The sequence below is a fragment of the Mauremys reevesii genome, linkage group 7 (genome assembly GCF_016161935.1).
Source record: "Mauremys reevesii isolate NIE-2019 linkage group 7, ASM1616193v1, whole genome shotgun sequence".
Lineage (NCBI taxonomy): Eukaryota > Metazoa > Chordata > Testudines > Geoemydidae > Mauremys > Mauremys reevesii.
The window spans coordinates 83,798,028-83,810,550 of NC_052629.1; the positions used below are offsets into that span (position 1 = coordinate 83,798,028).

The following is a 12,523-nucleotide window of genomic DNA, read 5'->3' on the forward strand; positions in this document are numbered from 1 at the left end:
GGAAGGGACCTTGCAAGGTCATCAAGTCCAGCCCCCTGCCTTCACTAGCAGGACCAATTTTTTTGCCCCAGATCCCTAAGTGGCCCCCCTCAAGGATTGAACTCACAACCCTGGGTTTAGCAGGCCAACGTTCAAGCCACTGAGCTATCCCTCCCCCCTCCTCTTTTGTTTCTCAGATTCACTGTGACTTTCAGTCATTAACCATTCTCTTTTGGCCTCCATAAAATCTTGCATGAGAATCTACTCATGCTTTCACACACGCAAACTCTTTTGTTCTATGCCCTTAATTAGCTTAGTGGGCTGAAGTTTTAGATTTAATTTCTCCCTGCTGGGTTTGGGAATGGCAGGGCCTCCACATTCTAAGAAAGTTAACCTGATGGTTGCTAGCCCCATTTAGCTTTCCATTTGAATTGTAAAGATATTTAACACACATTTATATATTCAGGAAGATGAAAAATATTTCTACAAATCAATAAAAAGTAGAAAAACAATTTAAGCTGAATTATAAGAATGCTAGTAACAAACACTTGTCCACAGTTGTAGCTTTAGTATTCAAACATGACTAAACTTGTAATGTTGCCTGGCATGAAGCCAGAGGTGTGATGCAGACTGTAGTACAGGTGAGCAGAGAAATTCAATCCTCCAATTTATTTCTAGATAATTAGCAGATTGATAGAATCTTCTCCCCAAGTGGCAGTAGTGCAGCTGCACAGCCTTTTCATCTTCCACTGTCACAGGTTGTAGTGTTTGTGCCCATCTGGAAAATGTTCTAGCAACAGACAAGCCAAATAAGAGCAAGTGTTTCTTCTTCTATAGTGGAGTGTATAAGAGAGCTGATTAATGATGAAGTGTACTCTGTCTATGTCAACAATAAAAATATCCGCTGCAGAAATGTGACGGACAAGAATAAATTAAGATAAATAGAACAAGCTCTTGCCGGTATTGTATTAGCTGATGAACCATTTTGAATCCAGATAGAGATCTGGTTAAAATAGTCAGGACGTGGGATGAACCGGATACAAGTAATTTAACTTTTATAAATTGGTATTGCAGTCTACATTTTAAAAAGTGATGGGGTTTTGGTGCCTTGATTTATGAATATTGAACTGGACATGCTAAAGGGGGATAATTTTCAAAAAGTGCTGAGTAACTTCTCACAGAAAAGTCCCTTTAGGTGTCAAGTTGGGAAACCAGAATCAGGCACGTTGGAAGATTTAGGCCTGTATGTCTGACACTTGTCAGCTCTTACATAAGGTAGAACTTGCTCTAGTTTCATTGATTTTAAATTATCCTTAGGCAAAATAGGTGAGAATGTCAGTCAAAGTAACTAGAATCAATACAGGGTGGATCTCAAATTGCATGCAAGATAGAATTAAAAATAAAAGGGGCCAGATTCTGCTGTAACACAAGTATAAGACTGAGAGGAACTACTAAAATCCACTGAACAGAAGCCTGCCCACAGATTTCTTAGTACTGAAAGGAGAGAAAATATAGCAGAAGAATATGGACTAATGGTATAAATTAGCCCCATTTAACTGTTCTATCAGAAGGGAGCACCCAACACTAAAAAAGGAAGGCTCCTGAAAATAAATTAAAAAGCCAATTTGTAATCTAACCTGTGAAAAACACACAGAATTCAGAAATATTAGTGTTTCAGAACAGGATTAGACATTTACACAAACAAAAATAACATCTTCAGTTACACTAGCAGGGATGAAGACATAAGAGCTCTTAAGCATATGCCCTGAAGCAAGAGCATTATCCCTAGCTGGGGTAAGGAAGAAATTTTCCTCCATGACATAGTGTTGTTCTTAATGGATTACACTGGGGGTAAGAAGGGAAGAGGTATTATGCCTTATTCTGAATCCATCCACCGCTGGCTACAGTTAGCGACAGGACACCAAACTAGATGGACCACTGGTCTGTTCAAATGGGCCAATTAAAGTATTTCCAGCTTAAACTGGAGCAGAATCAATGAAAGTTTTATAAGTTAAATGCAAAGCTTGGAACTTTATCTGTAGTCTGACAGAGTAGTAAAGCTTGGAGTTACGAGTCAGTCATGTAACATCTCAGTCTACTGTCGTGATGGTAAAATGGTCTATTGTCACAGGCACCAGAGAGAAACTCTGATTCCTTAGCTAATTGCAGGTTTCCAAATCACTGTAGTAATTGTTTACAGTTGTAAAAGTCTAGTATTTTTCTTTCAGTGTTGGTTTATTTGATACAATGCATTCATTTAACCCCCTTTTAGTTGGGCAAGTAGAACAGAGGAATAATTGAATTCTAGTATCTTTTGAGTTTTACTTGTCAGATGAGAAACTGCTTTCCAATCAGGAATTCAGATTTGGGGGATAACCTGAAGTTCTGATTCATTTCTAAAATCCATACCTAGCCAAAAGCCTTGTTCTGGTTTGGATAAATCAGAACCATATTCAGTATATCAAGAAAGGCTAGAAAATGTGATCAAAGTAACAATCTTCCTATTAATCCACAATGAAGTGAGTTAACAATATCCAACCCTTGCTACATTCCTGATGCATGTCTGTGGCCTCTTCTCATCTCTTCTGCCTCTCCCACCCCTTACTCTGCTACTGCCTCCTATCTGTCTTTAACATGTTCTCTCTCATAAATTCCCTTCTGTTCTGTAGATGTTTCTTTTGACACGTTGTTTATTGCCATTAAGTAGTATTTAAAATTTACTGTATGTAAAGACAAAGGACTAGTTAGTTCTTGGCAATAGCCCTTTGTATGTAGAGCAATGGATGGTTGCTTGTTGAAGTAGTTAAATAGTGATTCATGACAGACATTGAGGCAACAGAGAACCAAACATACAAAAAAAAAAAATCACACAAGTCTCTCAGTGAGATTTGAAAAGCATCATTTTAGAAGCCATTCTACTGCATAGGTCCTTTCTCTTGGATTGCTTATTACTGGGACAATTTGCAGAATCATGCTTGATGTTATCCAACACAGTCATAGCTAGCGCTGTTTCCTGAACACAGCGAACAACCTTTTTCAGCTGGCAAGGTCCTCTAAAATTTCTCTCACGCATGCACACAAACCCGTCCTAAGGGACCAACAAAAAAACACTTGCTGAGATGTTCTTCTAGTTGTAGAATTGTTCTTACTTGATTTGAAGATAGCTGCCCCCACTATCAGGATGGGAGGTTGCCTCAAAGATCTGTTCTACAGGATATTCAATGCACATTTAATTAATTTAGCTTTAAGTTGATAAGGGTGTGTGAGCATCCCTGACATAATCAGGCAAAGGATCAAGTTGATTAGAAAAGAGAAAGCATCTCAAACACTAACACATCAGTAACCAGCAACTCTTAGGAAATAATGAAAGAAATGTGACAGCTTGACAAGGTTATGGCATATACTTATGGCAGTGGTTTTTTAGATGTATTAAAAAGGAAGCTACCACCTACAGAGTCTAGTATATCATTTTAGTAGTATAAAATCAAATTTTCATGTAAAATATACTGTACTGTGCAGCATCTAAATGCATATACATACATTGTAATCAGGCTGAAGTGAAGCAACTAACAGTTTATACCTCTCCTGCATGTTTTATAGTTTGTAAAACTGTAAACACTGATGTGACAGGGTTAATGAGTTCTGACTCATGCTTTTATACTCGGAGTGCTCCTGTTATATCAGATCTCTTAACTTGCTTACCACATTTTAAACATTGAAACAAAATTCAGGAAACACATCAGCTATTTAGGAAGGCATCACCTGATGCCACACCAGCTGAACAAGATACTTCATGCAATAATAAATCAAACATCCTACCATGAGATGTGTGTGTGTGTGTGTGTGTGTGTGTGTGTGTGTGTGTATATATATATATATAACCCAAGTTCAAACACTGATAAAATCAAATGCATTCATGCCTCAAACATTAATGTACCACCTGATAAACCCAATGTACGATATTATGAAACTGACAGAACATATCAAACTCTGAAAGTTAAAAGATGAGCTCATCTAATGTACCAGCCACTAAATTTGATGTTAAATACTGAAAGAGATCAACTTTTTAGGGTCCAGGTATTAGACCCAATCCTGAAAAGCTTTCCTCACAGCAACCATTCCACTGACTTGCATAAAACCAAAGGCATGAATAAGAAAGAGCTGCTTACATGAGTATGCATTTGGGAGGTTGCATTCCATTTCTATGACCATAGGCAAAGCATATGTTTAACTAGTTCAGAATGGGGACTCTGTGAAGCACTTATATACATTTAATACTATTTAATAGGAGGAAGCTTTCCTGATTGATAGTACAGTGTCAAAATGCAAATATTTGAAAACTAGAAAACAGGAAAACCAATGAGAACGCCACATAGGCTTACTCTCCTGCAATACAAACAATAGTTCTCTAAACTTCATTGTATGTGGTTCAGCCCACAAGTACTATACTCCATGAATAAGGATGAAAGGCAAAACCACATTCTGTTTCAGTAAATGAAATGAAAAATATAGACTCTAATCTATGGTCTATATAGAATATTTGTTGTAATTAACCTAATTGAAGCAAATGTACACACCCAGTGTATTAGACTAATATTACTAGATAACGTTATAGTGCAACTGGTAGTAAAATCGACTGGGGTGCTGGACTAGGACTCAGAAGACCTGGTTCTATTCCTGCCTCTGCCACTGACCTGCCATATGACCTTTTGTAAATCACTTCATCCCAATGATTACCTCTTTTTTTGGCCTGCAGCACAAGCTTCATGGGCACACTTGCACAAGCTCTTGCTCTATGAAAGATCATTCCAGCTGCTGAGTGTAGCTCATTCCCACCTTCCAATGCAGGCAGACCCTAGATAAGCTGACCTGACTACTACCTTTATTCTATTTTCAGTCCTGGAGAAAACAGAGTTTCAAAGCTATCATGTTCTTGCAGTGCTGCCAGCAGTAAGGCACAAAAATACATGCATTGGAAGAAACACATGTGAGAGTAAGCCACACAGAAGCCCCATCACATCACAGCCCTAGAGCTGTGGTAGAGCTCAGGATATGGTTCTTCCCATATTGCATCCTTGGTGTGATAGTGGGTTTAACTAGGAGTAATGAGAAATTAAAATAGCGAAAATTTGGACGGGACTGTTAAGGGAAAAGTTCCTGATAATGTAATGGCTTAGGTTGTGAAACAATCTCCCAAAGGAAGTGTTGGTCACCCCATCACTTGGTACTTTTTTAAAGCTAGATGGGACAATGTGTTAGAAAATGTAATGAAGGGAGCAGTACTGTATTGGCCTGGAGATTGACTGGATGATCTAACAACTCTTTTCCATCTCTGGCTGCCATGATAATACAAACCCTCACCAATATAATGTGAAGGGTTTGGCTTAGACTGACAAGAGCCTGGAATATCAGAATTAAGGCTTCCATGCTAGCTTTACGCTCTTCTCCCTACAGTTTTAGGGCCTGATCCCCACAAACACTTGAATATGTGAGTTGGGGTTTCAAGATATGATTGAGTACCCTTGTGTATTTTACATACTATGTGGGTTGCAACATAGCCACATTTCACAACAGGACAGGTTAAAAACAATCTCTGTTTAGCACTAGAACTCCTGATTTTGGATGGCATAAATCAGACTTTTTTTTAGTATAGATTTAGGTTTGTTTGCTGGCCTCTGATTTATAGGGAATCTTGAAGAATATACAAATTGCCTATCTCAGCACTCCATCCCTGCCTGCCTGAAGCTCTCTGAGAGCAAAAAAGCAAGATCCAAATAATTCCAGAAGAGTTATACACTAGATACTGACTGAGTACTGGAGTAACCAGATGAAATTATTTGGCCTGTGTTCTTGTACAAATGTACTGTAATATGGTCCCAGCTGAGTAGTTTGAGGAAATGGTCACAGTACTCTTTATATACATTTATATTCTCCTTAAAGGAAGTCTGTCTGACCTTCTCTTTAATACATCTTCCTTTCTGTTGCAATGGCAAATTGGATACTTCTGGGATGCCAGCAAAATATCTGTCTAGCCACATTCAAGTAAGATGTTAATTTCTATCAAGTTTTACTCCTTGCTTGGATCACCCAGATGAAAGGGAACCTGGTGGCAATTAGCCTGCAGTTCTAAACATTCTACTATTGTATAAGTCTTTGGCAGTGCATAGGAGATATCTATAATTTTGCACTGGCCAGCTTTTGTCAACCCTGCTTGACTGTAACTTTGACAGTTCATGCACTAGTGAGTTTTCTCTGCTTCTGCACTGCTTTCTTGCACTGGACCCAGCCTGTCAGTGGAATCCAAGACTTAGCTGTAAGCAGCACCTGTGACTAAAGCAAAACTACAGGTACAAACTAAAAGGAGCTGCAGCGTACTGAAAGCCTTTGGTAATGTTGCATTTTTAGAGAGACTGATGTCCTGTTTCCTGATTTATTATTCCATACATAGTTTCAATGGTTTGTTGTAATCGTATAGGTGTCAGGGACACCTCTGGAGATATGGCATCCCACTTCATTGAACATCCCTATTGTATGGAAACTAGGGCTGTCAAGTATTTAAAAAAATTGCACGATTAAACAATAGAATACCATTTATATAAATATTTCTGGATGTTTTCCACATTTTCAAATATTGATTTCAGTTACAACACAGAATACAAAGTGTACAGAGCTCACCTTATATTTTTTATTATAAATATTTGTACTGTAAAAATACCAATTTTCCAATTCACTTAATACAAGTACTGTAGTACAATCTCTATCATGAAAGTTGATCTTATAAATGTATAGTTATGTACAAAAAAATAACTGCACTCAAAAACAAAACAATGTAAAACTTTAGAACCTAAAAGTCCACTCAGTCCTACTTCTTGTTTAGCCAATCGCTCAGACAAACAAGTTTGTTTACATTTGCAGGAGATAATGCTGCCTGCTTCTTGTTTACAATGTCATCTGAAACTGAGAACAGGTGTTTGCATGGCACTGTTGTAGCTGGTGTAGTGAGCTATTTACATGCCAGATATGCTAAACATTCATATGCCCCTTCATGCTTCAGCCACCATTCCAGAGGACATATGTCCCTGCTGATGATGGGTTCTGCTCAATAATGATCCAAAGCAGTGCAGACCAATGCATGTTCATTTTCGTCATCTGAGTCAGATGTCACCAGCAGAAGGTTGATTTTCTTTTTTGGAGGTTCAGGTTCTGTAGTTTCTGCATTGGAGTGTTGCTCTTCTAAGACTTCTGAAAGCATGCTCCACACCCCATCCCTCTCAGATTTTGGAAGGCACTTCAGAGTCTTAAATCATGGGTCGAGTGCAGTAGCTATCTTTAGAAATCTCACATTGGTACCTATTTTGCGGAAGTGTTCTTAAAACGAACAACGTGCTGGGTCATCAGAGACTGCTGTAACATGAAATATGTCAGAAGGCGAGTAAAACAGAGCAGGAGACATACAATTCTCCCCTCAGGAGTTCAGTCACAAAAAAAGCGTTAATTACATTTAATGGGCATCATCAGCATGGAAACATGTCTTCATGCTTTGGCCATCATTCCAGAAGGGGAATACGAATGTTTAGCATATCTGTCATGAATATACCTTGCAATGCTGACTACAAAAGTGCCATGTGAACATCTGCTCTCTTACAGGTGACATTGTAAATAAGAAGTGGTCAGCATTATCTCACGTAAACGTAAACAAACTTGTTTGTCTTAGCGATTGGCTGTACAAGAATTATGACTGAGTGGACTTGTAGGCTCTGAAGTTTTACAGTTTTGTTTGAGTGCAGTTATGTCACACAAAAAGTCTACATTTGTAAGTTGTACTTTAACGATAAAGAGATTGCACTACAGTACTTGTCTGAGGTGAATTGAAAAATACAAATTTGCACTGTAAAAATAAGAGTAATAAAAATATAAAAGTAAGCACTGTAAGCTTTGTATTCTGTGTTGTAATTTAAATCGATATATTTGAAAATTTAGAAAAAACTCCAAAATATTTAATACATTTCAATTGGTATTCTATTGTTTAACAATATGATTAATCATGATTAATTTGAGTTAACTTCATTTAATCGACAGCCTTAATGGAAACAAACTTTATATTTCAAAAGCTTGAGGAATTAGATCAGCCTACCTTGAAAAATGGGTGAGGGTTTGGAATCCAGGTCTGCACCTTTTTTCATGGCTACTCCATCTCTCTCTCTAATGAGCAAAAATCTCCCCAAACCCTAATATTTCTGAACTTGGAGGGAAACTTAAATCTGGAGCCAAACTTTGCAGGTTGGGACATCTCCAGTCTGCTTTGTTGATCTATTTGGAGACAATTAAGGTTGTCAGCATATAGGCTGTGTCATTTCCTGCATTGAACAGTATGAGTTTGCTGGAGCTAGTGCCAAAGAGTAGGGCTATTTTATACTAAAACAATATTACTAGTACTAGGTCACATTAGTGTGAAAAACCTAGGCCTTGTTCCTGCACCACTGAAATCAATGGAAGCTTTGCATTGACATGAATGGACACAGGATCAGGCCCCTACTTCAGATCCAAGAGAGTGGCTTTTGGCTGCCCACATCAGTGCGTTAAACAATCCATTTGAAAGGACAGTAGTTTTTAAAGACAGTCCAGAACTGTGCAAACATCTTGATTGAGGTACCTTTTGAACAGTCATTCACCCTCTTTGCATGGGTGAGGGAAACAGACAAGTACCTGACCCTGTGATACTAGTTTCTCAGTTAAAGAAAAAACAACCAACATGTTGTAAAGAAATTACCATCACCAAAGGGTCAAAGGCCAACTTTATTTTATTCAGCTGCCATAGGCAGATTTTTTTTTCCTTTTATTCATACTCTGCCAAGATATGGACAGCTTAAGCAATGGCTCAGAATATTTCCCAGAGGAGCTGTGCCCTCAGATCCTAACAAATATTGCCACTGAGAACAAATGAAATATACACTTCTACACTCCTTTCCACGCAGCCCCCACAACTACCCACACCAATAGGAAGAAGAGAGGGAGAAACTCTCCTTCATTCTCACCTTCCCCCACCCCAATCACTTTGTTTTTCTGCTGATGTAGGACTTGAGCCTGCAAAGTGCTGAACACTATGGCCCTGATCCAGCAAGACACTCTGCACTTACTTAATTGTAAGTACCTGAGTAGTTCCACTGAAATCACGGCAGTCCCATCTTGTTTCTGGAGAAACAACAAATCTGTGCCCTACATCTTAAGAGAAGCCACAATTTCCATGCAAGTGGCTTGCACTGGAGTTGGTATTTTTAATCATGCTATACACTTTTTTGCTTCTTTTGTTCAGGTTCTTTAAGTTCTGATTGTATGAGAAGCCAGGCATTGTCAAAGCAGAATTTGAATGAGGATATGGTTGCTTCTGCACTCTCCCATTCCTATGCTCTTTTTTTTTTTATTTCTCATATCTTCACTGTAGCCATGCCTGTGCTCTATTAATGTTAGCAATTGTGGCTCTAGCCTTCTGCCTCTAACATTAGTATGGATTAATCAATGCAAGATTCTGAATTTGCACTTAATCAGACATTACAATGAGGTTTCCTACATAATTAACCTTTCAGGTAAGACCTTACTTGGTGTAAATTAGCATAGCTCCACTGAGTTCCATTCAGTGGAGCTATGATTGCTCACACTGGCTGAGGATCTGCCCTTTTCTTCATTTGAGTTAAACTTCAATAAGGCCCTGTAAACTCTGTGGCAAGCAGGACCTAAATCCTCCAGTAAGGACCACTGCTTTCTGCTGGAACCTAATGCTGAATTCTGTAATTAACAGCATTTTAGAGTAAACTTGGACACTATTGTTGAATTAATAATGAAAATTATAGTCAGTGCAGTAATCCTCAGTGCAAGGTGAGGCTTTGTCAATTTTTTGACCCTTGGATTCGGAGGTGGATCTGCACTAGTCCAGATACTTGCCATGGGTCCAAGTGGCTTGAGGGCAACTGTATTTGCTCTCCTAAGGAGATGTTTTTGCAGGTCTCACTGTCCTACCACACTACTTTCTAATGGAAGATGATAGGTTACTAATCCAGGCTCCTTTTTCTAAATCCAGACCTCCCTGAACTAAATCTGGCTACAAACATGGATCTGAGTATAAGATAAGATTTGCTTCTAAAATGGGCCATACTGGAAGCTTGAATTCAAACACTCCTCAGACTGGGAAGAGTCTGAACCCAGACTGAAGGGTGATCAGAATGGCCATACTGGGTCAGACCAAAGGTCCATCTAGCCCAGTATCCTGTCTTCCAACAGTGGCCAATGCCAGGTGCCCCAGAGGGAATGAACAGAACAGGTAATCACCAAGTGATCCAACTCCCATTGCCCATTCCGAGCTTCTGGCAAACAGAAGCTAGGGACACCATTCCCGCCCATCCTGGCTAATAGTCATTGATGGACCTATCCTCCATGAGTTTATCTAGTTCTTTTTTTGAACCCTGTTATAGTCTTGGCCTCCAGAATGTTCTCAGGCAAGGAGTTCCACGGGTTGACTGTGCGTTGTGTGAAAAAATACTTCCTTTTGTTAGTTTTAAACCTACTGCCTATTCATTTCATTTGGTGGCCCCTAGTTCTTGTGTTATGAGGAGTAAACAACACTTATTTACTTTCTCCACACCAGTCATGATTTTATAGACCTCTAGCATATCCCCCTGTAGTCATCTCTTTTCCAAGCTGAAAAGTCAGTCTTATTAATTTCTCCTCATACAGCAGCCATTCCATACCCTTAATTTTTGTTAATCTTTTCCAATATATCTTTTTTTGAGAGGGGGCGACCACCTCTGCATCAGTATTCAAGATGTGGGCATACCATGGACTTATATGGTGTTAGACTCCTGGACACAGCGAAGCCCGGGAGTGACGGGGGTTTGAAATGTAGGCCCAAATTATGAGTAGAGCCATTCTTTATTGAAGGCTGAAGCAGAGCTTTGTATTTAACACTCAAACTTTACGGCATGTTTGAAACAGGACCTGAGTTTTACATCTCTGGCTCATCTCTATTGTGGTTGTTGATTTTGTTAGTGGTTAAACAAAACGTACTCGTGAAGCAAATACTGGCAGTTTTGCACATGGCTTGTCAGTCACACAACCACTCACCCACACAGCCCAACATTAAGATCTAAAACACAAGAGATGCAATCAGCACAAAAAGCGTTCAACGTATTCCTCCATAATGAATTTCATCTGCTCATGCCTGGGGCTTGTTGACCATGTGCATATTTGCAGTGTGAGAGAGTCCTAAGATCAGCAACACTGTTTACAGCTATGCAAAACAGTTGCAATAACCCCTGGAGTGCACAGGAAAGTCCCCAGATTTCAGGAGACACAAACCAAAAAAAAAAAAAAATTAAAAACCTTTGGGCAAAGCTGGAGCCAGAGTTCACTAGTCAGGGTTTCATTTTGACACCATAAGATATCCATTGTTTTGCATGGTCTTGGTGTGGTATTAAATGAAACGCTGCTCTCCTAGGTGAATTTAACTGAGTTTTTGCATCCAAATCCAGGGGCGGTTCCAGGCCCCAGCACGCCAAGCGCGTGCTTGGGGCGGCAAGCCGCAGGGGGCACTCTACCAGTGCCGCGAGGGCGGCAGGCAGGCTGCCTCCAGCAGTTTGCCTGCGGAGCGTCCGCTGGTCCCGCAGCTTCGGTGGACCTCCCGCAGGCGTGCCTGCGGAGGGTAGCTGGTCCCATGGCTTCGGAGGACCTTCCGCAGGCACAGCTGTGGGAGGTCCGCCGAAGCTGCAGGACCAGCAGACCCTCCGCAGGCACCCTGCCTGCTGTGCTTGGGGTGGCAAAATCCCTAAAGCCGCCACTGTCCAAATCTCAGTGTGAAACTTAAGAGCTGGTGAAGCCAGGCAGACAGAGACCAAAATATATGTTCACACAAGTCTTACTTCAGTTTTCAGGTTCATTAATGAACCTGTTGAGTTTCACATAGCTCCAAGATCCTTGGGTCTTTGCTCCTCTCATGGCAGTTCTTCATATTTATATATTGCGGGATAGATTCTGGTTACTCAAGCACAAATGCAGAGGACAAACGGAGCCCACCACTCCTTCACCTTCCTATGCAAAAAGCCACTAGACTCCAGCAGGTTTGATCATACGGGCAGCAAGATGTAGGTGTTACACTGCAACTAACAGTATTAGAGACAAGAGCTGGTCAGAATGTTTTCTGGAAAAAAGAAAAAAGCCCTCCCCCCTTTAAAACTAAAGTTATCAAGAAAATCCAAATGATGGCTCCCTAGCTGCCTGCCTGGAAACCTTTTGTTAATTTTACTTTCTGCCTGCTTCCAGGAAGGCTGAGCACCCTAGCTCTCTACCTCCCCAGAAGGCTGCCAGGAAGCCAAAAGATTCCACTACAGCTCTCCTGAAATAGAATTTTTCTTGAAATCCCTTCCCACAAAAAAAATTGTTTGATGTTTTATCCCAGTTCCGATGAATTTTTTCTTCAAAAAGTGATATTTTTCACAAAACTTTCCTTTTTCTGATCAACTCAATTAGATTCTCCAAAGGGTTAAACAAACTACAC

At 40.0% G+C, this 12,523-nt stretch overlaps 1 protein-coding gene across 1 annotated transcript in view; it reads right to left on the reverse strand.

Moving 5' to 3' along the window:
- The window catches only part of SFMBT1 (Scm like with four mbt domains 1), a 285,061-nt gene that overhangs the window by 214,760 nt on the left and 57,778 nt on the right, over positions 1 to 12,523 (reverse strand). The gene's annotated exons all lie outside the window — the stretch shown is intronic.